Source organism: Geotrypetes seraphini, chromosome 8 (assembly GCF_902459505.1).
Source record: "Geotrypetes seraphini chromosome 8, aGeoSer1.1, whole genome shotgun sequence".
Lineage (NCBI taxonomy): Eukaryota > Metazoa > Chordata > Amphibia > Gymnophiona > Dermophiidae > Geotrypetes > Geotrypetes seraphini.
In genome coordinates, this window is record NC_047091.1 from 557,477 (window position 1) to 583,274 (window position 25,798).

Sequence of the window (25,798 nt, forward strand, 5' to 3'; positions counted from 1 at the left end):
TTGCCAAGCAATTGAATACCAGCTTCAGAAGGAAAAATTATGTTCTTACCTGTTAATTTTCTTTCCCTTAGACTCAGCAGATGAATCCAGAGACCAATGGGATAGCACACATCTACCAGCAGGCGGAGATAGAGAAACTGATTAACAGGTGGTCCCATTGGCTGGCACTCCCCCCTGTATCTCCAGTATAGCTCCTTGCCCAAGCATCCGTAACCATCAATAGGCATAGCATGGGGGAAAAAAAACTTCTTTCCCATAACAAATCTCAAAAGGCAATAATACAGAATACAACCTCAATAATAACAAACTTCGAAAGTTGCAAAAGAAAAGACCGACAGACAATATCCAGAAAGGGTGGGGCTCTGGATTCATCTGCTGCGACTAAGAGAAAGAAAATTAACAGGGAAGAACATAATTTTTCCTTCCCTAGCAACAGCAACAGATGAATCCAGAGACCAATGGGATGTAGCAAAGCAATCCTCAATCTGGGTGGGAAGCAAACGCCGCCTCCGCAACAACCGACACACTAAACGCATCTACCGCATGCACCCCCACATCCAACCAGTAATGCTGAGAGAAAGCACTCTCGGAAGACCAACTAGCCGCGAGACAAAACTCCTCCAGGGAAAAAACCTCTGGACCGAATCCAAGAAGTAGTCATGAAGTTCTTTCACCAACCGCTTCCCTGCCATCAAGCAAGCGTAAAGAATGTCCTCCTTGGCCCATCGAGCGATAGGCCAGAGCACATTACAGGGGTTCAAGGAAGGTTTAGATAGGTTCCTAAAGGATAAGGGGATTGAGGAGTACAGATAGAAGTAGAGGTAGGTTAGAGAAATGGTCAGGAACCACTTCACAGGTCATAGACCTCATGGGCCACCGCGGGAGAGGACCGCTGGGCGCGATGGACCTCTGGTCTGACCCAGTGGAGGCAACTTCTTATGTTCTTATGAGCGATGGAGGCTTTGGACGCCGCCATATGTTTGAGGTGTCCCTTGAAGAATACAAAAAGGTGATCTAAACAACTAAAAGTCATTAGAAACCTTGCTCGCAGAGAACACTACGCACTTTCAAAAAATGCAGTGAATAAAAGCACGTCTCCCCATTTCTCCTCCCAGGAAGAAGGAAGGAAAAGTGAGCGTGTCATAAAAGAAAGGATTAGTGCAAACTATATAGCTGAAAAAGTCTCTAAAGATGGGAAAGTAGAAATCAACACATAATACAAGGGCTGGTCACTGCTACGACCCCTGGTAATTTTCCCAGCGTAATATTGAATGCAATTGACCCTCAGAAATGCCACCAGCCACTCAAATATGTTTCATAGTGGTTGGATTTATACATTATATCCTCACCGGGCCATTTTTGTTTTGTTTTTAAATTTGTGAATGTCTTAATTTTTCATAAGGTGCAATAGTGCCAAAGTAAAACTTATTGTAAATAAGAGCTAATACTTAGCTTAGCTATACTAGTCCATTCTAAGGGATACTGTCACCAACATGTTTCACCCAACATGGGTTTCATCAGGGCTGTGATCCCTAGATGTCACACCCATCTTCAAGAAGGGTTCAAGGGGGGACCCGGGGAACTACAGGCCGGTGAGCTTGACCTCGGTCCCGGGAAAAATGATGGAAGCACTGATTAAGAACAGTATCTGTGAACACATAGAAAACAATGGACAGCTAAAGTCGAGCCAGCACGGCTTCTGCAAGGGTAGGTCATGCCTCACAAACTTATTGTACTTCTTTGAGGGGGTAAACAGACAGGTGGATAAAGGGGAATCCATTGACATCATTTACCTTGACTTTCAAAAAGCCTTTGACAAGGTACCACACGAAAGACTGCTTAAAAAGCTGTGGAGACACGGGGTGTAAGGGGAGGTCCACCGATGGATCAAAAACTGGCTGGCAGACAGAAAACAGAGGGTTGGAGTGAAGGGCCATTACTCAGACTGGCATGGGGTCACGAGTGGAGTTCCGCAGGGGTCGGTGCTGGGACCGCTCCTGTTCAATATATTTATTAATGACCTGGAGGCGGGAACAAATTGCGAAGTTATTAAATTTGCGGATGACACCAAACTCTACCGCAGGGTTGAAACCATGGAAGACTGCGAAGATCTGCAAAGGGACCTAACGACGCTAGAAGAATGGGCCAAAAAATGGCAAATGAACTTTAACGTAGGGAAATGCAAGGTCATGCATGTAGGGAAAAAGAACCCGATGTTCAGCTACAAAATGGGAGGATCACTGCTAGGGGTAAGTAACCTTGAAAGAGACCTGGGAGTGATGGTGGACACGTCTTTGAAGGCATCGGCACAGTGCGCCACAGCCTCAAGAAAAGCAAACAAAATGTTGGGTATCATTAAGAAGGGTATCACGACCAGGACAAAGGAGGTCATCCTGCCACTGTATCGTGCAATGGTGCGACCGCATCTGGAGTACTGTGTCCAGTATTGGTCGCCGTACCTCAAAAAGGACATGGCGGTACTTGAGGGAGTCCAGAGAAGAGCAACTAAACTGATAAGAGGTATGGAAAACCTCTCATATACTGACAGACTGAAAAAGCTGGGGCTGTTCTCCCTGGAAAAGCGGAGACTTAGAGGAGACATGATAGAAACCTTCAAGATCCTAAAGGGTATAGAAAAAGTAGACAGGGACAGATTTTTCAGATTATGGGGAACCACAAGTACAAGGGGGCACTCGGAAAAATTAAAAGGAGACAGGTTTAAAACAAATGCCAGAAAGTTCTTTTTCACCCAGAGGGTGGTGGACACATGGAACTCACTTCCGGAGGCTGTGATAGGCCGGAGCACGTTACAAGGCTTCAAAGAAGGTTTGGATAGGTTCCTAGAGGATAAAGGAATTGAGGGGTACAGATAAGAGTAGCGGTAGGTTATAGGGATAGTCTGGGACCATTGCTCAGGCAATGGGCCTGATGGGCCGCCGCGGGAGCGGACCGCTGGGAGAGATGGACCTCTGGTCTGCCTCAGCGGAAGCAACTTCTTATGTTCTTATTAAAAGACATTTAGAAACTATATTAAACTCTAATACTCTTACAAACACTTAAAAGCCATTCACCTCTGAATAGCTAGGGTATTTACCTCAATTAGAATATGTTTCCCACGACGCGACCACTCTATAGGTTTTAAAATGGCCGCGGTGTATTGTAACTGCTGTTTAAGTACCCCCCCACCGGGGATCCAGAACCGCCCCCAAGCTGGGTCAGCAGAAACCATGCTGATGTCAGCAAGTGGGCAGGGCAAAGGATTTCATAGTTTCAAAACCCCTAAACGGGATCTTACAAAAATCTTTAAGCACTTCCTCCCTACTGTATTTAAAATTGAAAATGAAGGGGAAGAAAACATACACAGGCAAGACCTCATATAAGCGTTTGCCATTCCAGTTCCAGATTTAGGCCCTGAGGGGTAACTGTATTGAGACGGTATATCCACCTCTGTTCAAGGAAGTTCAGCTTAGCCTCAAGATTACCCTCTATCCCTTGCACAGTAAGTTTAACAATTCTTCGCCACCTAATCTGGTCTACTCTGTGTTTCTTATCCAACCAATGTTGGACCAAAGGGGCTGTCAGGGATTCCGTGGTGATACGTGATTTATGCTCATTAAGACGCAAGTGGACCGGTCGCTTAGTGCGACCTACATATACCAAAGGGCAGGGGCACACTATTATATAAATCACCCAATCAGATTTACAGTTGGTATCTTGTCTAGCCTGAATAACTCTACCTGTTTGGGGATCCTGCCAGCGGCCACCCTCGATAGTGTTAGGGCACCACTGGTAGTGAGAGCACCTAACATGAATGTTAGGTGATGCTACTTCATACCGCCAATGTCCTTTTAATCCTGGGGAGACATTGATGAGGGATATATTTAATTTCATTACTGCTACATATGAGCAAGGTCAACTTACCAAAAGTGAATATAAGTTCTTATTGGAAAAATTTCCTAAGATCCATTTTGTTCTGGAGATTCACAAGGATTTGAGAGCTCCCCCGGGGAGACCCATAGTAAATACTAGAAACAGCCTTCTTGAACCTCTGTCTAAGTTTTTAGATATATTTTTGAAACAGGCTGCTACTCAAGTACGTTCTTACTTAAAAGACTCTTCTCACTTTTTGCGGTCCCTCAGTGAAATTTCGGATATACCTACCAACTGTCTTATGGTTACTTTGGATGTTGTATCCTTATATACGAAAATTCCTCAACAGGGTGCCCTGGATATTATTAGAGATACCCTAGCTGCTAGACCGGATCCACAGAGGATCACTACAGATTTTTTGTTAGAGCTAGCTAGATGGGTGATTAAGGATAACTTTTTTGTATACGAGGGCACCAAACAGGTCCAAGAGGTGGCCATGGGAGCCACGTTGGCCCCCTCGGTGGCTACCCTATATGTAGGTAGGTTTGAGGAAGAAGCAGTATATCCCTCTATCCAATACTCTGCTAACATCATATACTGGAAACGCTTCCTAGACGATATATTCCTACTCTGGAATGGCTCAGCTGCAGACCTTCAAACGTTCATTTGTTGGTTGAATACCATAAATCAAAACTTGCAATTCACTGTTACATATAGTGCTACTCAAATTGAATTTCTTGACAATCTAGTTTCCAGGGTAGGCAACCAATTTAACACTAAATTGTTTAGGAAGCCAGTGGCCCGCAACACTTTATTACATTTCTCTAGCTTCCACCCTTATAGGTTGAAGTTCAGCCTTCCAGTGAGCCAGTTCTTGAGGGCTAGGAGAATCTGTTCCGATTTGGGTGAATTTAAAAAGGCTGCTAGAGAGATGAAAGAACGTTTTTTGTTAAGGGCTATTCCCAAAAATCCATAAGACAGGCCTATTTGCGTGCGCGGTTTGCTAACTGTGACCTGTTGTTACAGGAGAGACAGGGGATTCATCATTCTGACGCTAATTTCTCCAGACTGGTATGTGTCTTACCCTATTCGGATGCCACTAAGGTGGTGGTGGGCTCTATTAGATCACATTGGCCCATTCTTCATACTTTAAGGGGCCTCGAAGAGCCCCCTGTGATAGCATATACCAGGTGGAGAACCATTGGACAGTTTTTGGAAAGATCCAATACTTAAAATAATAAGGTTGGGATTCATGTTAGGTGCTCTCACTGCCAGTGGTGCCCTAACACTATCGAGGGTGGCCGCTGGCAGGATCCCCAAACAGGTAGAGTTATTCAGGCTAGACAAGATACCAACTGTAAATCTGATTGGGTGATTTATATAATAGTGTGCCCCTGCCCTTTGGTATATGTAGGTCGCACTAAGTGACCGGCCCACTTGCGTCTTAATGAGCATAAATCACGTATCACCACGGAATCCCTGTCAGCCCCTTTGGTCCAATATTGGTTGGATAAGAAACACAGAGTAGACCAGATTAGGTGGCGAAGAATTGATAAATTTACTGTGTAAGGGATAGAGGGTAATCTTGAGGCTAAGCTGAACTTCCCTGAACAGAGGTGGATATACCGTCTCAATACAGTTACCCCTCAGGGCCTAAATCTGGAACTGGAATGGCAAACGCTTATATGAGGTCTTGCCTGTGTATGTTTTCTTCCCCTTCATTTTCAATTTTAAAAACATTAAGGAGGGAGTGCTTAAAGATTTTTGTAAAATCCCGTTTAGGGGTTTTGAAACTATGAAATCCTTTGCCCTGCATCCGGGCAGCCGTCCCGCCCACTTGCTGACATCAGCATGGTTTCTGCTGACCCGGCTTGGGGGCAGTTCTGGCTCCCCGGTGGGGGGGTATTTAAACAGCAGTTACAATACACCGCAGCCATTTTAAAACCTAAAGAGTGGTTGCGTCATGGGAAACACATTCTAATTGAGGTAAATACCCTAGCTATTCAAAGGTGAATGGTTTTTAAGTGTTTGTAAGAGTATTAGAGTTTAATATAGTTTCTAAATGTCTTTTAATATTCTAGGGATCACAGCCCTGATGAAACCCATGTTGGGTGAAACATGTCGGTGTCAGTATCCCTTAGAATGGACCAGTATAGCTAAGCTAAGTATTAGCTCTTATTTACAATAAGTTTTACTTTGGCACTATTGCACCTTATGAAAAATTAAGACATTCACAAATTTAAAAACAAAACAAAAATGGCCCGGTGAGGATATAATGTATAAATCCAACCACTATGAAACATATTTGAGTGGCTGGTGGCATTTCTGAGGGTCAATTGCATTCAATATTACCAGGGGGTCTTAGCAGTGACCAGCCCTTGTATTATGTGATAAAAGAAAGGATGACACCTCCTTAGAAATAATTGTGGTACCGTCCGAACCGATACCCCAGATTTTGGAAATCAGAAATAGGAATCTCCGCTGAACAAGGCCTGCAACTTGGAAAACTGCAGAGCCGAAACCATGGCCACAAGAAACCCCGTGTTCAATGGCACAAGGAGGAAATGAAGCCTTCGGTAAACTGCGAAGAAGTACCTGAAGATTGTACTCCGGACAGGGCTTTCTAAGAGGTGTACAAATATACCGTACTCCATTTAGGAACTGAACTACATGAAGCTGAGAAGTAATCGAAGAGCAATATACCTAGCCCTTGTAACAAGTTAAGAATGGCACTTGAAGCTGAAGGGAATTGAACGCTAAGCCCTCGGCAATACACCTGTGCCAAAAAGGAACTCTGGAAGGGTGCAAATGTTGAGAAGTATCCAAGAAAGGAAAAACCTCCAAAAGGAAGCAGAAGCCACAGGTGAAGACATCTGTAGCGCCTGGATAAGAGAAGAAACAACCTGCTTTGCATTACCCTTACACGTCAGTCATGACTTCTCAAAAGCTAGGTCGTAATACCAAAGTAGTACGAATATCCATGTTGATCGGACCCTAGGTGAGCAAATCCGGAGATACCAGGAAACTTCTTAGTCCGGCTGTCGAAAAACTCATCAGATCCGCAAAGCAAGAATGGCGCAGCCCAGCCAGAGATTCTACAAATATTGTGCCCGGAAAGCGAGCTTGAGATGGCAAATCCAAGCCATCATCAGCCAGGGGAAAACACCGAAAAAGAGAAACCAGAGGTGAGAAAGAAGCCACGCTGTTACCCCCTCTAACTCCCACTCCCTGTGCCCACCGAAGAAGCTAGGAAGCATTGAATTGCGAGACGAGGCCATGAGGTCTAGTTCCAGGAGATCTCACGTCCATAAAAAGAGCTGGAACGCCTGAGCCAAAATTCCCAATATCCAGGATGTAGAAGATTTCACTATTACTAACGTTTACACTTTCTAGAGCGTACACAGTGCTGTACATTGTAACATACAATAAATGGGCTATGCTCAGATTTCATGGAGAGAAAGTCTATCCAAATTCTTTTCCTGACCCTTAAAATGATCTGCCAACAGAAGAGGAAGATGAGGGTCCACCCATTGAAGTAGAACAACAACTGTACCTGGCAACTGAGTATATCACCTACTGCCCAAGCTGTAGAGAAATACCCCCATCATAATACTGACTGAAAGGACCCTCAGCGGCATTCCGGAAGAATGGTCTGAAGCTCCAGAAAGGTAGCCTGACCATGCTCAAGAGTAGAAGAATGAACAAGTACTGAGTCGCCTCTTAAGACCAGACTCCTGGAGCTGAGGATGGAAGGCACCGAGCCCCCCAACCCGACAGTCCGGGATGTTTGGTGGCCATGAGCTAGTCCAGCAAAGACCGAGGCATGCCTTTGAAAAGAGAAATCTCGTTGAGCCACCAAATCATACAGAGCAATGCATGAGGAGCCTACCAAATAATTGGATCCCTGAGATAATGGGAACCACCGGAACAAAAGCGACTGCTGTAGCATTATGTTGGGAAAGCAAGCCGAAGTTCCCAGTGGAGTCAGCAATATGAATCCTATAACCTGTACAGAATCCCATACTCTGGGTCATGGTGACCAAAGAAGAATGCAAACCTGAGACTGTGACCCATCACCCTAGTCTCTGGGAAGAAAAAAATTTCTCTCCTATATGAATAAAAACATCTCCCCGATATACCTATAAATAGTACAGGAGAAAAAAGCGCTGTGCAAATACGAAGATTCACCTCCAAAGAACTGAGGAAAAGAACCACCCTTTTCGTGTCAGTCAAAGGGCCTGACTGGAAGACGTTCGAATCAAGCAGTCAGTCAAGAAGAAATTAGGTGAATCACCTGGTAGCGCCAAAACGGTACCACTGCCCACATTTTCTAAAATGTTCTTGAAGCCTTGGGTAGGTGAAATGGCATGTGCCAAAACCGAAAGCGCTGCTCAAAGAGAGGCAAGCAAACCTAGTGCCGATTCGGAGTCCATAGGGAAAATGTAAATATTCTCCTAGTTTTTCTGCAGAAATGTGTAACCCTGAGAAACTAATTCAGCAGAATTGGATCCGCCAGCCCAATGCCCCCGTCTTGGGCACCATGCAGTAAGTGGAACAACGTCCCTTAGTTCCCCGAAGAACTGCCCTGAGGACCAGTAAAACTGAAAAGGGAAACACAAAACATAGAGACTCCAAGAACGAACTGGAAACCTGAGGAGGATGCAAAGTTGCAAGCATCCTGAAAAATCTTAACAGTCCCCTGACCTGACATTATAGCATCTTCTCCCTCATGAGAAAGCCTGAAGAGTCATTGGAAGAAGTCAAGATCCCCTCAGAATGAAGTGCAGAAGATCAAGGAATGGCAGGATGAGAACTGTAGGATCTGCAAGAAGATTCTCCTAGGAAAAATCAAGTTTCACAATGTAAAGAGGAATATACTGGAACCATGAAAACAGTACTATCTCCATGCAACATGAGCGAAATACGTATGTCCTTTAAAGTGAATACGTACTAGACTCAATCAAGATGCTGCATCTACCGCCCCATGGAAAACAACAGCATCCTTACAGGTATCAGACAAAGCTCACATCGCTAATGAGAGCTTCAGGGATGAGGCTAACAGCCACATAGCGCGTGATCCTCCACGGGTTTGATAGAATAGGTAACTGGCTCCTGGTTAAAAGGAGCTGTACAGCCCTTCCTGTCTGGTCGGAGGGCCCGTATAGCATGTGCCATGAGAAAATGGTGACAGGAGAAACCAGCGTGATAAGCATGGAAATCTGAAGTCCAGGCCCCCTCAGAAATAGAGAGAGTCCTGGCCGCAGGAAGATGCGCAGTGTCATTATGCCCATAGAGACAGCCCGAACTTGGAAACTGTTTGTACTACCTTTAGGCATATATATCCTGTGCCACTACTAGACACATGCAGCTCAGCACAGAGGCCCAAATAAGGACAGTTACCAATAGACAAAGGCTCAATCTGCAGGGACCCCAAGAGAGACAATGAGATACCTGTGTGAAATACAGGGCACTATCTTACTGCTGATCTCACCGTGCCGTGAGTTGCCGTATGTTGCCCCAGTCCGGAGACAAACCGAGACTGGGTGACCTAGCACAGGTCAGAGTCTCTCTGGTAAACCCCTTGAGTGCTAACCCCAGAGTCCGATTAAACAAGCAGCTTCCTTCAAGGGAGTACAGCAGGAACACAGACATAAACATATAAATCTGCCTAAGCTTGTCCCAAAGCTGGTGAAACACATACAACTTGTCTGAACCGGAAAGGAGAGAAGCCCCGGCATAGCCTGACCAAAGTCAGCTGTAAACAAACTACTGGAACGCTGCAGCTCTCCCGCCATCGCCGGAGACCCAAGCGCACGCCTGATTCTTGCTGACACGTGGCCGCTGTATCAACGCTCCTAGAAACATAGTTGGATTCAAGCCCCGCAAAATTTACCCTGCCGTGGCATGCATAGAAAGAAAATCAGACTCGTGGAATAACCAGAAGAATGGCCCACAGCGCCGGAAAAAACATGTCCCATCTCATACGCGCTGCTATAAACCAACGCCTGCACAATCAGCTGCACATGGCCGTGACAAACACCGATGAAAGAGAGCCTCAGAATAAACAGGACTACTACTGCTGCACTGAATCCCAACAATGAGAACAAGTGCGAGCATGAAATTGCACCGCTACTGCCGCGCTGTAACCAACAAGGAAACCAAGCGCATGCATGCAAAGGGCAGGAAGTCCAGGCTCCCTCCACGGATTTCTAGTCATAAAACTTAGCCTCAATAAAATATCCATTCCTTAAACATATGTTGACCGAACCCACATTACTAAGACTCCCAAACAGAACCTGAAGTTCAACTAACAGTAAAAAAAACAGAGACATATTCACAAGCTTGTTGTTAGGGCCGGTTGAAGCCAGTTAAAGCTGGTTGAGCAGCAGTAACAGAGCAGAATATAGAAACTATGGTCTCTTTTTTTTTTTTTTTTTACAGAGAAGGGAAAGAAGAAAAAAAATTGAGACCCAGTCAGACCCTCTAGCAATGGAGGGAGGATGAGGCAGGAACCTGGGGGGGCCCAGGTGTAACCCCTAAAGCCGGCACCGTTCAGCCGGACACCCCTGTCTCACTGAAGAGAAAATCTCAACAGGAGAAATAGCATTGCCAGCTCACTGAAGAGAAACCTCAATAGGAGAATCAAAATGGCAGTCTCACTGAAGAGAAACCTCAACAAGAGAAAATAAAGTTCCAGTCACAGCCAGAATTCAGGAGCTAGTTGAATAGTGACCATTTCCTGCTGGGAGATAGAGAATACTAGAGATACAGGAGTGCCAGCCAATGGGACCACCTGTTAATCAGTTTCTCTATCTCCGCCTGCTGGTAGATGTGTGCTATCCCATTGGTCTTTGGATTCATCTGCTGCTGTTGCTAGGGAAGTTTCATCTTTCTATCCCGAGTGTTCTTCAGAGCCACACTGCCTTCCGCAGGAATACTGGTCTTGTTAGTCACTGCTATCACCAATACATTCAGCCTGGAAACACAGACAGCTGTCCAAATCTTCACACGGAAGTAGATACAGCTTACTTATCACCTTCATGTTCTTGAGCACTAACTCTGGGGCCTTTCGCTCTGCTACCACCACCTAGATTAGGCCTTGTGAAGTGGGAAAAAGTTTTGGATGGCTTGCAGAGCTCTTCCAATATCAGATCTCCTTCCACTACCTCCTCCAGCACCACATCTTCCATATCAATGATGGGAAATTAAAGATAGTAATTCCTCCCAGTAGAAAAGTCTCAAACAAAGAAATCATCATCTTCCTCTGTGGAAAGTTCCCCTAACTTGTGGAGTTGCTCTGTCTGGGGAAGACAACCTTTCATCCATCCCATCCCATCCATTCTGTCAGTCCCTATGCAGGGAGGAGGTAGTAAAGACTGCAGCCTACCCCTCCACTGAGCCATCACTGGCTACTCTGAAACATTTAATGGCCTAGCTTTGATTTTAGTCAGGGTGCTGAGCCACTTCTAACTGACCTACCTACTTGACTGACCTCAGTTCCCCCCTCCTCTTCCAACAGAGGGCTCATTCCTGCATTGGTATCAGTGCCTTCCAATTGCACTCCACGAGTAATGCAAAGGCTGTGGCTCAAGATCCATTGAAGGACCCATGACCAGCAGAAGAAGAGAAAATTCCTCGCTGACCTCCTAAAATGGTGCAGACCACACAGAATTAATTTGGACGGCACCAAAAGGCCACACTTCCACTAAAACAGGCAAGTCTGACACAGGCCCCACAAAGCTGTAGTTACCTCCTGACTCCCACTTTCTGCTAGCAGTAAGTCTGGCACAGTTTTACTTTTTCTGTTAGTTGTGAAAGGTATACTTTTCATTCCTGCAACAAATGGAGATTAATTTGGTGCCTGTTACCAGTAACCAGATCTGAACTAACAATGTACTGGAAAAAGATATGGCCTCCTTTATACTTAGAATGGATCCAGAAAGCTTGGGATAAATTCTTGAGACGTTAACTTATGAAAGAATAAGGACAAGACATTCAAACTCTCAAAGATGTAGATCCCTTTATTTCACTTCATGCAAACATTGTGACTATGAGTCAGAATGTGGGCTAGCTACATTAGTCTCCAATCGTCTAATGATCGTCGCTAAACTGGTTTGACTGGTTTAGCGACCGACCGAATTTGCCGACCCATTGCACAAAACGGCTCACCATATGGTTTTCTGTGCGGCTGTTCATTCTCCAATTCTGGCATGCAAATGAGGTCATTCAAAACCAGCCATTCAATTGATGGCCTAACATTACATGCCAGAATCAGATTGGTACTACAGACCTGAAAAAACCGAAAGCTAGACCTGTCAGTAACTTACCAACAGATCTGCCTGTTTTTAAATTTTTTTCTATGGGTGCCCCCCCCCCTTCCAGGGCCAGATTAAAGGGTAGGCCCAGTAGGCACAGGCCTAGGGCCTGACATGGTCAGGGGGGCCCGCCGCCAGAACCACCCTCCCTATTCTGCCGCGGATGCTTTCCTTAACAAGCAGCAGCGGCAGTAATCTTTAAATCAAGTGTGTCCAACCCGCGGGCCAGCTTGTGCTCCCTCTCGAGTCCCAACACAACTGCCTCCCTTCAGCAGGAGTTTTGCTTCTGGCCGGCTCCCTTGCAGCCTGCAGTCACTTTTCTGTTAAAAGCCGCGGGGGTCAACTTCTCGTGTGATCCACAGCTGCGTTGGAAGCCATCTCTCTGACATCATGAGGGAACGCTTCTGATGCAGCCACAGATCACGCAAGGAACCGACGCCCACGACTTTGAACAGAAAAGCGACTGCAGGTAGCAAGGGAGCCAGCCAGAAATGAAACATTCGCCGGAGGGATGCACAGAAATGCTGCTGTTGCATGGCGAAGGGGGGGAGAAATGCTACTGCTGCTGCACAGGAGGGGGGGAAGAAAAATGCTGATGCACCCAATTAGGGAGAGAGGGAAGGAGGGAGAAGGAAAAAGGGAGAGAAACGAGAGAGATGCCAAGTCCATGGGAGGGAGGGAGAGGAGATACCAGACCATGGAAGGGGAGGGAGAGAGATGCCAGACTAGGGGAAAGGAAGAAAGGAGGGAGGAAATGCCAGATAATGGAGGGGAGGGGGGAGTTTGAAGAAAAGGAGGAAGATGAGCTGCCAGACCAAGTGGTGGAGTGGGAAGGAAGGGAGGGAAGGAGAAGAGAGATGCCAAAGCATAGGGGAGGGGATAGAGACAGAAAAGTGGAGAGGGGGTGAAGCTGAAATGAATCATGTACAAAAGGAGAGAAGGGGCACAGGATAGACAGTTTATGGAAGGAGCATAGAAAGAGGAAAGATATCATATGGAATGGGGAGAGGACGGACAGTGGATGGAAGTGGCAGAGAGAGAGGGCAGACAGTGGATGGAAGGAGCTGATGCTGCATGGAAGACAGAGAGAGGACAAAAAGAAGAGAGTGAAGACAAGATGATTAAAGCAGGAATGACAAAAGGTAGAAAAAAAGATTTTTGGGTTGCTTTAGAATAAAATAGTATTGTAGTTGTATTGATAAAACTTTTATAAACAGAAAATAAGGTAATCTTTTTATTGGACTAATTTAAAAACATTTTTTACTAACTTTTAGAGACAAAAACCCAGTATAATGTAACAGCAGTATAGTATATTGACCTGAAGGAGGATATGGCCTCTGAAAGTTAATTGAAAAATGGATTAGTCCAATAAAATGGTATATTCTTATTTTCAATTTTTGTTTTATTTCTATTTGTTAATTTGTAAAGTGGTGGCTGTTTGTCAGTTTCTTCAAATTTACATCTGCTATATTTATATTTTGCAGAGTATTAGGGGGCTATGTGTCATTGTTTCTGTGGTTTTCACTCTATGCAGTTTGGCTTCATGGCGGTTCAGTTTAACCTTTATCTACATATTTCTATTTTTAGTTTGTGATTACTTATTCCTTAGTGGGCAAGGGTGTATCTGTGTTCTGTGTGTATGAAAGACATGGTTTTCTGTTAGCGTTGACTAGCCTTGTTTGACGAAATGAATCGGGCATGGCTCTTGGGAGCACCTTGAATAAACCCGATTTGAATCTCCTTATTTTCTGCGATTTTCTTTTGTTTCATGTTGGATTCTTTGGAGGACTGCTTGGCTTGTTGCAGTACGTATACATATTCTGATGGCTTGTTGCAGTGGCATACCTAGCATATGTGACACCCGGGGCCCATCATTTTTTTGGCAACCCCCCCCCCCCATCTGTACGAAAAACTTGATTTTTAGTAACAAGCCACACGTCACACATGAGTACCTAGGAAAAGGCAGCATCTTACATATGCAGTGAGCAGTAAGACATCAATACACCCACTGTAAAACTAAACAAGCCAGACTAGTACAGATCAATCCTGCACTCAATCCTAACAGAAAACTATGTCTTTCGAACACACAGAACACAGAAAACACCTTCGCCTAGTATGGAATGTCGTCACAAACTTACCCCTCCCCCTTTTTACAAAAATGTTGTGTGGATTTTAGCCACGGTGGTAACAGCTCTGACGCTCATAGAATTCTGAGCATCAGAGCTGCTACCACCAAGGCTGGCACTAAAAAACACTCCACAGTTTTGTAAAAGGGAGGATAAAATAGAAATACATAAACAAAGGTTAAATTGAACCAGCAAGAAGCTGGACTCTGCATACAATTTAACACCACAGAAACAGTGACACATTTCTCCTAAAGCAACAAATAAATTGAAAAAATTTGTTCTACCTTTGTCTTCTCTGGTTTCTGCTTTCCTCGTCTTCTTGTTACTCTCTTCCTTCCATCCACTGTCTGCCATCTCTCTGCCCCTATATGGCATCTTCTCTCCTTCTATGCCCCTTCCAGAAACTGTATGCCTTCCCCTTCTTTCACCCCCATTAGTCTGGCATCTCTCGCCTCTCCTTCCCTCTCCCACACCTCTCTTCTGCAATCCCTTTCTTCCCTCATTTTCCTTTTCAATTTATTTTCTGCATCCATCTAGATTACGTTCTTACTACCCTCTCATCAATTTCCTTTTTTACTGTTTACCTACAGCTCGCCACCTTTCCCTCACCCCCTCCAGTATTTCCCTAACTCAATCCTTTTCCCCCATCATGTGCCTCCTTTTATTTATCCCCTCCTTCCATCCTCTGTCCTCTTCTCTCTCTCCCTTCTCTCCACTTTCATCATCTGCCCTCTTCTCTCTCCCCACTTCCATCATCTGCCCCTTCTCTCTCTTCCCCCCCACTTCCTTCATCTTCCCCTTCTCTCCACTTCCATCATCTGCCCCTTCTCTCTTTCCCCCACTTCCATCATCTGCCCTCTACTCTCTCCCCCTTCCATCATCTGCCCCTTCTCTCTCTTTCCCCCACTTCCATCATCTGCTCTCTTCTCTCTCCCCCTTCTCTCCATTTCCATCATCTGCCCCTTATCTCTCTTTCCCCCCTCCTTCCAACATCTGTCCCCTTCTCTCAATCTCTCCATCCACCACAGGCCCATCTTTCTCCCTCACCTTTCCGATTTTGGCAACAAGATCGGCAAGGCCCCCCCCCCCTGCGACGGCACTCAGCGGCATCGGCGCCCCCCCTCCGCAACAGCACTCAGCAGCATCGGCGCCCCCCCTCCGCAACGGCACTCAGTGGCATCGGCGCCCCCCCCTTCAGCACTCAAGTTCGGCCTCCTCTTCCCGGCATCAGCAGAACTTCAGATCGGCAACAGGTGCTCAGTCAAAAGCTTCCCCTGACTCAGCTTCCTGTTTCCGCCCAGGCAGTTCAGTCAGGGGAAGCTTTTGACAGAGCACCTGTTGCCGATCTGAAGTTCTGCTGATGCCGGGAGAAGGAGGCCGAACTTGAGTGCTGTCGCAGGGCAGGGGGGGGCACTGATGCCACTGAGTGCCGTGCGGAGGGGGGGGCACCGATGCCGCTCAGTGCCGTTGCAGCCCAGGAATTTTCTGGACCTGTCCAGCTGTGCACTCCTGTAAGGCTGCACCCGGGGCTGACTGCCCCCCCCCTCCTTGGTACGCCACTGCCTTGTTGTTTTGATACAAATTAACATACATGGAGTGGAACATACTAGAGAAGTTACAGATTTGGTTGTTTATCCATACATATGGGTTACAGTTGGTTGACATAAAGTGAGGCAGTTGAGAGGTGTTGTAAACTTGGTTATTAATACAGACTTATACAGTATTTTGGATAGTATTACTACTTTACAATATATTTGAACTCTATTATATATGTATGGAAAGGGTTCAGAGTTAAAGTCCTGGGTAAGTAGGTGGGAAGGGAAGGAAAGGGGATTTGATCAGAGATGTTTGGGGGTTGCATAGAAGAAAAACTGTGCACTGGTATGCTAATCTTTGTTTGTTTTGAATTTTTTTTTTTTTTAAAAAGGTAAAAAAAGAAAGAAATAACAAGTGGAAATAAAGAAGTAAATAAGAAAACATAAATGGGAGTGGGGCGGGGCCAGGGGGCCCAGTGTTCTTGTGTGCCTAGAGGCCCTCGAAGAATTAATCTTGCCCTGCCCCTGCCCCCTACTACCCACCCTATCAGGAGGGATGCCCAATACCTCCTCTGCCATTGCGAACCCCCCCCACCCACCGAACTGACACCCCCACTGCCCCACTCCCCTTCCTAAAATAAATAAATAAATAAAAATCAGAAGAAATGCCCACTCCCTCCTGTCACCAGATGTCCCCCAGCAGTCCCACACACCCCAAACCTTGGTAGAGAGCAGGGGGATGGAACCCAATCCCTCCTACTTGCAAGTCCGCTACTCCAAAATGGCAAGCCTTCCCGGTGCATCCTGGGATGCACAGGGAGGGGCCTAAGGCCTTGATTGGCTCAGTGGAGGGGCCTTAGGCATCTGAGCATCCCTCCTACCAATTTTGGTTGGCGCAGGGGGGTTTTGTGATGGCAGGAGGAAGTCTGCATCCCTCCTGCTAATTTTTATTGTCGTTCAGGGCGGCAGTTTGGCTGGTGGGGTTTGCAGCAGCAGGAGGGAGTGGGCATCCTTCCTCCATCTATTTTGGTACTGTGTGTCATGGGGGAGGGTTGTTGAGGTAGGGACTGCCATCGGGGAGGGGGCAGCTTGCTTTTTTTATTTTTTTAATGGGGCAAATATTGTGCCATTAACAAAAAAAGAGAAAAAAAAGAAGAAAAAAGCCCCGAAAAGCTAAGTGGCAGGAGGCTGCTTTGGGGGTTTCCCCTGTTACTCAGCTGTTTAGGCTTCCACAAAAACCGGCTCTGCGCATGTGTTAAAATCACTCTCACAGAGACTGATCAGATGGGATTACAGCAAATCTCCACACAAATCATTTGCATGTAAACTTGTTGGCACAATCAATCAATGTTCCTGAATCAACCCCCCCCCCCCACAAAAAAAAAAAAAGACTAGACCAGTGTCCCGCATTGTCTTAGCGACCATGTTTTGTGCATCTAGCCCCGAGTATGCACTTCTCTCCTGAGCCTGACTTCTGTTGAGAATTCTTTGTTGCAGACCGAGATCAGATATTGTTCTTTCATCTGTCTTATAGCCATTTCTTTAACAAATTTCTATCCCGAATTATCATCTATACAGGAAAAGCAGATAACCAAATATACACAATTTAAAATATCTTAGCTGCCACAGGATCCATTTTATTCCTAAGGGCACTGCTGCAGATAACTTGCACTACTACTCTTTAATAAAAGACCCCCAGAGTTTAGGGTATTTTGTTTTTTTTAGATCCTAGAATTTATTTCTGTAAATATCCTAATATAATTTAAAACCAAATTCTTATTATTAACAATGATATAAAGGTTCCATTCCTATATAATCAAGTGCCTAGACAAAAATTCTTGAAAAAACTGTCAACTCTGTATCCCCAAATCACTTCTCCTGGGCTCTTAAGTGAAAGTCAGAAATGAGAAACCTAATTTATATTCTAGTAGCCAAAACGAACAGACTTTGTATTTTAGACACGAGCATATCCAGATTGTTTGTGAAAGTTCAGAAAAACACTCCAGCAGAAACCAGTACTGTGGGGCCATTATATGTTTTTCTTGGCATCCTTGTTAAAGTCACATGAGCCCTCATCTGCTTTGATCTGAAAACAAAGTTCTTGCTTGTCTTAACAAAATCTTAAAGAAGAAATATCTTTTGGGGAAGGGGGTCTCACAGGAGAGATTTGGAGGAAGCTGATTAGAGTCAAACTAGAAGACTGACGACACAGAACTATTCTGAGGTGCTACTGTAGTTGTGTTGCTTTTGTTCTTAATTGCATTGCCTGCTATAGCACAGCTACTCAGTGTGGGGTTTGTTGGGATTTTTGTGGGGTTTTTTTTTGCTAAAACTGATATTCGTTTCAATTGCTAAAGAGGGCAATATAGAAAACTAAACATTTTCAATGTGCACTTCTCATAGCAGTGCAGTTTAACACACCCATAAAAATCCACAATATTCCTGATGCAATAAAAACAGCATACATTTATAAACAAAGCCTAGAAACAAACAAAAAAATACATTAATGGACAGTTGGAGATAATATTAAGACCAAGTAAGTAGAAAAACAAGATAAAAGAGGTAAAGATATCTCCAATTGCTCATTAACCCTTTATTTGGCATTGTTGCTCAGAAGCAACATGTGTTTCTATGGCTCTTATAGAGATCTGCATCTACAAATGACTGTTACTTGGCACTGTTGCTTTCGTTCCACATTAAGTTACGTAAAGCAGGGGTCACCTAATGGTAGCAACAGGAACTCACGGCAGCCATTTTTATGACGGCTTAGCACAGGGCAGGAGCGTAGGACGATCGATCCTGCCCCGCGTTGCTGCTAGACCACCAGGTAAGGTCTGGGGAAGGTCCAGGACACAGGAGGGAGGCAGGGGTGGCCCTAAAAATTATCCGTGATTTTTCAATATTCGCAGGCCGGCTCTGCCCCTAACCTCCACGAATATTGATGTTCTGCTGTAGTTGGGGCAGCCCTTGCTCCACCTCCATTTGGGAAGATTGGGGGGAGGGGGGCACCAGCTCATCCTTCGCCTCAGATAGCAGATTGCCTTGAGTTGCCTCTTGCAGAGCCGCTAGCTGAATGGCTGCTGCGAGTTGTGCATGGGGCAGGAATGTTGGAAGATCGCTCCTGCCTCGGTTCACCGCTGGAGCACTAGGGATTTGAAAAGTATCTTGGGGAGGTGGGAGGGAAGTGAAAGTTTTTAGAGTTGGGAAGGATCCTTACTGGTGCATCCCAGGATACACCAGGAATGGGGAAGGCCCATTTTGGAGAGGTGGGACTGGGCATCCCTCTTACCGGATTTCTATGGCATGGTATGAGGTGGGTTGGGGGGAGATGCTTGAGCTGGGGAGGCAGTTCTGGCCCTACTCCCCCCAGACCCTGCCTTCTCTCTGGGACTTGGTGGGGTGGTGGAAGGGGTTAGAAGGGAGACCTTGGTGTCGGAGGGATGTCCAGGTTTTGGTCAGGGGTGTGGGATTGGTCTGGGTGGCCAAGGCAAGAGGGAGAGGGTATCCCTCCTGCTCCTTTTTGTTCGGAGGCCATCATTGGGGGAGGGGAAGGCACTACAACTTTTTTTTTTATGGGGAAAGGTATTGTGCGAGTGTAACACATGCACATCTGTGCCATAAAAAAAAAAGTCTTCCTGCCCTGAACACAGGCTGTTTTGGGCCTTCCTCTGCCACTCAGCTTTTGGGCTTCCCCTCCCAGCTCTGCACATGTGCGAGAGTTGCTTTCTCAATGACCAATCGGATAGGATTATAACAAACCTCCACAAAACTCATTTGCATGCAAACTTGTTGGAACATCTATTGTAAAATGGCAATCAAACAAACAAAAAATTGGCCACACAACAATCCACACGATCTTAACAACCATTTTTAGGGCATCTGGGCCTGTGTTTGAATTCAAGAAAGGCATGTGGGATCTCTTAGGAAGAGAAGACGATAGTGAATGCAGATGGGCCATTTGGTCTTTATCTGCCATCATGTTTCTTAATTTCTGCTCCCAGGGAGATTACACTTCTCCCTCTGAATCTGCGGTTTCAGTACTTGCGGATTTGGACCTTCCCCAGACCTTACCTGGGGATCTGATCGATCCTGCCCCGCGTCGCCGCTAGACCACCAGGTAAGGTATGGGGAAGGTCCAGGACGCAGAAGAGAGGCAGGAGTGGGTCAGAGCCAGCCCTAAAAGTTACTCGCGTTTTTTAAATATTCACGGACTGGCTCTGCTCCTAACCCCTGTGAATATTGAGGGAGGACGTGTATATGATTTCCATGAATAAGATCTCATTTAAAAGTAGATGACAGTTGATTTTTCCAACATCTTCATTGAATGTCAACTGCATGTCAAAATTCAGGGTATACTCTTATTCAATCATGCTGATGCAAACAGAGCAATTTAAAATATTGTCATTATTGAAGGATAACACCTAAATATCAGTAGTCTGAGGGGGAAACAAAAATGTATTACTCTTAGTTTCTCTTGCAAAAACAATGATAATGTTTACATAGTAACCAACATGTTAAACAGAATTTTTTTTACTAATACCCATATTCTTTTATCTTCTCTCTCAGAGACAGAATACTGGTTAAGATGCTTTAAAAGTAAAGTGTTTTACCAACCTTCGCTATAACAGTCTAAAAGATTTAAAGTTAGGAGCAATGGCAGCTTCAGTAGCTTTCCTCGGATCTACACCTATTGAGGAAATTTGTAAGGCTGCTACTTGGTCCTCGGTTCATACCTTCACTTCTATTGTCTGGATACTTTCTCCAGACGGGAGGAACAGTTTGGCCAAACAGTATTACAAAATTTATTCTCCTAAGTTGCTAAGACTCCCACCATCCCATTCTGGTTAGCTTGGAGGTCACCCATATGTGAGAATATCTGCCTACTTGTCCTGGGATAAAGCACAGTTACTTACCGTAACAGGTGTTATCCAGGGACAGCAGGCAATATTCTCACAACCCATCCACCTCCCCTGGTTGTCTTCTCTGCTAGCTATCTGAACTGAGGAGACACGCCCTGCGCTGGGCGGGAAGGCACTCGCGCATGCGCGGTGCGGTGTGGGCAACTCAAAACTTCAAGTTTCTTCAAGCAAGTCCGCATCCGGGCTCCATCAATGACGTCACCCATATGTGAGAATAGCTGCCTGCTGTCCCTGGATAACACCTGTTACGGTAAGTGTGCTTTCTAGCACTATGAAACTCTATTAGGAATCCAATTGGATACCATATATGATTATGATTTTTTAAATATAATAAGTGTGTTTATTTGCAGATTAAGTTCAGTCCGGCATCTTTGATAGACCAAAGATAAAACAAAGCCTACTGGAACTGTGTTTTCTGTGTTTGTGCCATGCGGTCTCTTTCTTTGTTTTAGCTTATGGGATACCCTAGAGCAGTGGTCTCAAACTCAAACCCTTTGCAGGGCCACATTTTGGATTTGTAAGTACTTGGAAGGGCCTCAGAAAAAGATAGTTAATGTCTTATTAAAGAAATGACAATTTTGCATGAGGTAAAACTCTTTATAATTTATAAATTTTTCCTTTTGGCTAAGTCTTAATAATAATATTGTAATTTATAGCTAAAGAGACATATGATCAAGAAACTATTTTATTTTACTTTTGTGATTATGATAAACATACCGAGGGCCTCAAAATAGTACCTGGCGGGCCGCATGTTGCCCCTGGGCCGCGAGTTTGAGACCACTGCCCTAGAGGAAACATAACACATTGGTCATTTCTGAAGCTTTTCTCCCCCTTTCACTAGTCCAAATTGTGCCACGTCCTTCTCCAAAAATATTTTCTCACCAGCAAGTAAGCTCTGTAGAAAAACCACACTCATAATTATTTAAAGCTATAGTTCAGTTAGAGGTTATATTAAGAAAAAAAGGCTGTATATTTATTACATTGTGCTTACTAGATATGGTCTGTACAGCAAACATTTCTGACATCAGTATGTATTTATGATCTCTCCTGAGTGCAGGACACAAATAGGTATCTTTTCTAAATATCCTAAATTGCATGAATATCGTCTCTCTTTTGTCAAACATACACCACTTTAAATTAATATTGTCAAATGATGCCACACTTTGTACAGGAAACATGGTGCCTCTTTCAAACTTTTATTTTGACAATATGCTTATATATCCTTTGGATCGCCTTACATGGGTACAGCCATTGAATGATAACTGGACTCTTTTCAAGCCGATTGATTCCTCTCTGTGTGAGCAGACACCATTTCATTTCAAGGGTGAACCTCATCAGTTTAAAGAAACTGATAGCTCCTGCTGGACTAATTCATCCTGCTGGACTAATTCATCCTACTGTTCCCTGACTGCCAAGCTGTCCTACTACCTCACACATCTTATACTACCTCGGAGCTGGACACTTGTTTTCATCTATTCTTTCTACAAAATGCTTTCTTTTCTTCTCTGGATCCCTGGGTACATGGCATCCACCTTCCTAAGAACACTTTGCTGTACAGTTCAAACTATTTATTGTAGCTATACACCACTGATCTCCATCACCATTAATGGGACAACCTATTCCACACCTCTGGTAACCAAAGACTCTATGGACATTCCAGACTATTTCATATGCTGTGCATCTACCCCGTCTTGGCATGGGGAATAAGACACTTCACAAGCTTCTGAACTTTACAGAACAAAGTGGAACACTATGGAGTCCAAAGCACCATTATAGAACAGTCCAAACAACAAGTTGCTCTATGGGAGAACAGACTCAATTCAAAGCAGTCACTTTCTCTCAATTCCAAGCAGTTTCTTTCTCTCCACAAGGCCATGTTTCAGCTGGTGAGCCTTTGTAACATGTCTTACAAACTCACTGGTCAAGATGATATCAACTGATGTTTAGAACAGTGTTCTTCAATCACTGGTCCGTGGACCGGTGTCAGTCTGCAGAAATTTTCTGTCAGTCCACAGGGCCGGCATGTCCATCGGGCCCAAGACAGTGTTCTTCAGCCGCCGGTCCACGGTGCGATCAATGCGGCATCTTTGGGCCGGCTCCCTGAGTGCTGCAGTGCACAAAGCCATATGAAAAGGCTCCTAGGCGCGTCCTACGCCTGAACCGGAAGCCTTCTTTCTGACGTCCCGTCAGAGGGAAGGTTTCCAGATGAGGAGCGGGACGCACACGAGAAGCCGCTGTCCACAGCTTTGTGCAATGCAGCATTCAGGGAGCTAGCTCGAAAACGCTGCATTGATCACACCGTGGACCGGCCCAAAGATAACACCGAGGGGCAGGCCAGAAGGCAAGGCACAGCTTGGAGGGAGAGAGACAACAATGGTAAGGGAAATGCTTTTATTTTCTTAATTAGTGATTGATTTACATCTGCTGTCTGTTCAGGAAGAAATGCATTTGATTCTTTCCTCTGGGGTTGTACTGCTTGCAGTCTTACATCTCAGGGTTTGTTTGTAAATATTAGTACTTTTAGTTTTTGGTCCTGCATTTGCATGGGGTTATCTGTTTTCTGGTAGGAATACAGTGTGCTTTGTGCATTTTAATTTTGTGGTTAACCATTATGTGTTAAATACGATTATATTGTGTGTGTGTGTGTGTATATGAAAAATGAATGGAAAAAATGGGGACAGGAAGGCTGATTGGCCCAAGATCGCGATCGACCTATTGGGGGAAGTGCTGTCGGGTCCTGCCTTCGCGGAAACAGAAAGTAGGCAGGACCCGGCAGCAAGAAGAGCAAATGCTTCACTAACCTGTCTCCCGCCTTAGCCCATAGCGAACGCTTGCTTCAGGGCTCTCAACATGTGCGTGCCGGCTTCCCTTCTCCCCCCCCCGGACATAACTTCCGGTTTTGGAGAGAAGAGAAGGGAAGCCGGCACGCACACGTTAGAGCCACGGAGCATAACTTCGCTACGGGCTGAAATCTCCAAGCCGGTTTTTTTTTAATGTTCAGCAGCAGCGGCAGCAGCAGATGACAGCTGGGCGGACCGCCCAACTAAAAGGCCCTAGAGAGAACACTGGAGAGGAAGGCTGATCGGCCTGGTAGATCAGGACGGCAACACGAGTCTATCACGGAGCCCGGGATGGGCTCCGCAATCGACTCGCTTTGCCTTCCTGAGCTATTGGTCGATCGCGATCGACGTGTTGGGCACCCCTGATCTAGACATATCCAAAGCTGTCAAAACAGCAGTCAGAGAGGCCAAACTCCGAATGGAGGAAGAGCTAGCACGGAAAATTAAGAAAGGGGATAAATCTTTCTTCAGCTATATTAGTGACAAGAAAAGAAACAGAGATGGGATAGTACGCCTGAAGCAATCGGACGGTAACTTTGCGGAATCAGACTCTGAGAAGGCAGAATTACTAAACCAATACTTCTGTTCAGTGTTCACCCGCGAAGCGCCGGGAGCTGGTCCACAGCTGCAGACGGGAGATAACCGAAGAGACCCGTTTCAAGATTTCAAATTTACGCCCAGCAGTGTCTACGGCGAACTTTCAAGACTCAAAGTAAACAAAGCCATGGGGCCGGATAACCTACACCCCAGAGTGCTCAGGGAGTTAAGGGAAGTCCTGGCAGAATTATTATCTGTTCTCTTCAATCTTTCCCTAAGCACAGGAAGGATCCCCTTAGATTGGAAAACAGCCAACGTAATCCCACTCCACAAAAAGGGCTGCAGGACAGAGACAGCAAACTACAGACCGGTGAGTCTCACATCTATAGTGTGTAAACTCATGGAAACACTGATCAAACAGAATATTGACACAATCCTAGACAAAGAAAAACTGTGTGATCCACACCAACACGGGTTCACCTGGGATAGATCCTGCCAATCTAATCTGATTAGCTTTTTTGACTGGGTTACTAGACAACTGGACGCCAGAGAGTCACTGGACGTGGTATATTTGGACTTTAGTAAAGCATTTGATAGTGTCCCTCATCGAAGATTACTGAACAAGCTGAAATCAATGGGATTAGGAGACATTCTAACTACATGGGTTGGGGATTGGCTGAGAGATAGACTTCAGAAGGTGGTGGTAAACGGTACCTCATCTGAAGCATCGGACGTGATCAGTGGAGTGCCGCAGGGATCGGTCCTGGGCCCGATTCTATTCAACTTATTCATAAGAGATATGACGCAAGGACTTAGAGGAAGGGTATCACTGTTCGCCGACGACGCCAAACTTTGCAGCATAGTAAGCAGTGGCTTATCACCTGATAATATGACACACGACCTACTGCTGCTGGAACAATGGTCAAAAACTTGGCAGCTAGGCTTCAATGCTAAAAAATGCAAGATAATGCACTTGGGCAGGAGAACCCCACGTAGAACTTATGTACTAAATGGTGAAACCTTGGTTAGGACCACGGCGGAACACGATCTAGGAGTGATCATTAGTGAGGACATGAAGGTTGCCAATCAAGTGGAGAAGGCTTCCTCCAGGGCAAGACAAATGATGGGGTGTATCCGTAGAGGTTTCGTCAGCAGGAGACCTGAAGTTATGATGCCGTTGTACAGAGCCATGGTGAGGCCTCACTTAGAGTACTGTGTTCAGTTTTGGAGCCCACACTACCGAAAGGACATGCTGAGGATCGAGTCGGTTCAGCGAACGGCCACCAGGATGGTCATGGGGCTCAAGGACCTCACGTATGAAGAAAAACTAAAGAAGTTGCGGCTGTACTCACTTGAGGAAAGAAGAGAACGGGGAGATACGATTGAAATGTATAAGTACATCACGGGACGCATCGAGTCCGAAGATGATATATTCTGGCTCATGGGATCCTTGACCACCAGAGGGCATCCGCTGAAAATCAGGGGAGGGAAATTTCATGGCGATCCCAGGAAGTACTTCTTCACCGAAAGAGTGGTGGATCATTGGAACAGACTCCCACCCCAGGTGATTAAGGCCAGCAGCGTGACAGATTTTTTTAAAAAATGGGATACGTATGTGGGATCTTTAAGGGAGTAAATTCAGGAGGGGGGGATACT

General features: G+C 45.4%; 1 protein-coding gene across 2 annotated transcripts in view; it reads right to left on the bottom strand.

Annotated features, from left to right (window-relative positions):
* Nucleotides 1-25,798, bottom strand: part of PC (pyruvate carboxylase) — a 318,688-nt gene that overhangs the window by 289,503 nt on the left and 3,387 nt on the right. The window lies entirely within an intron of this gene.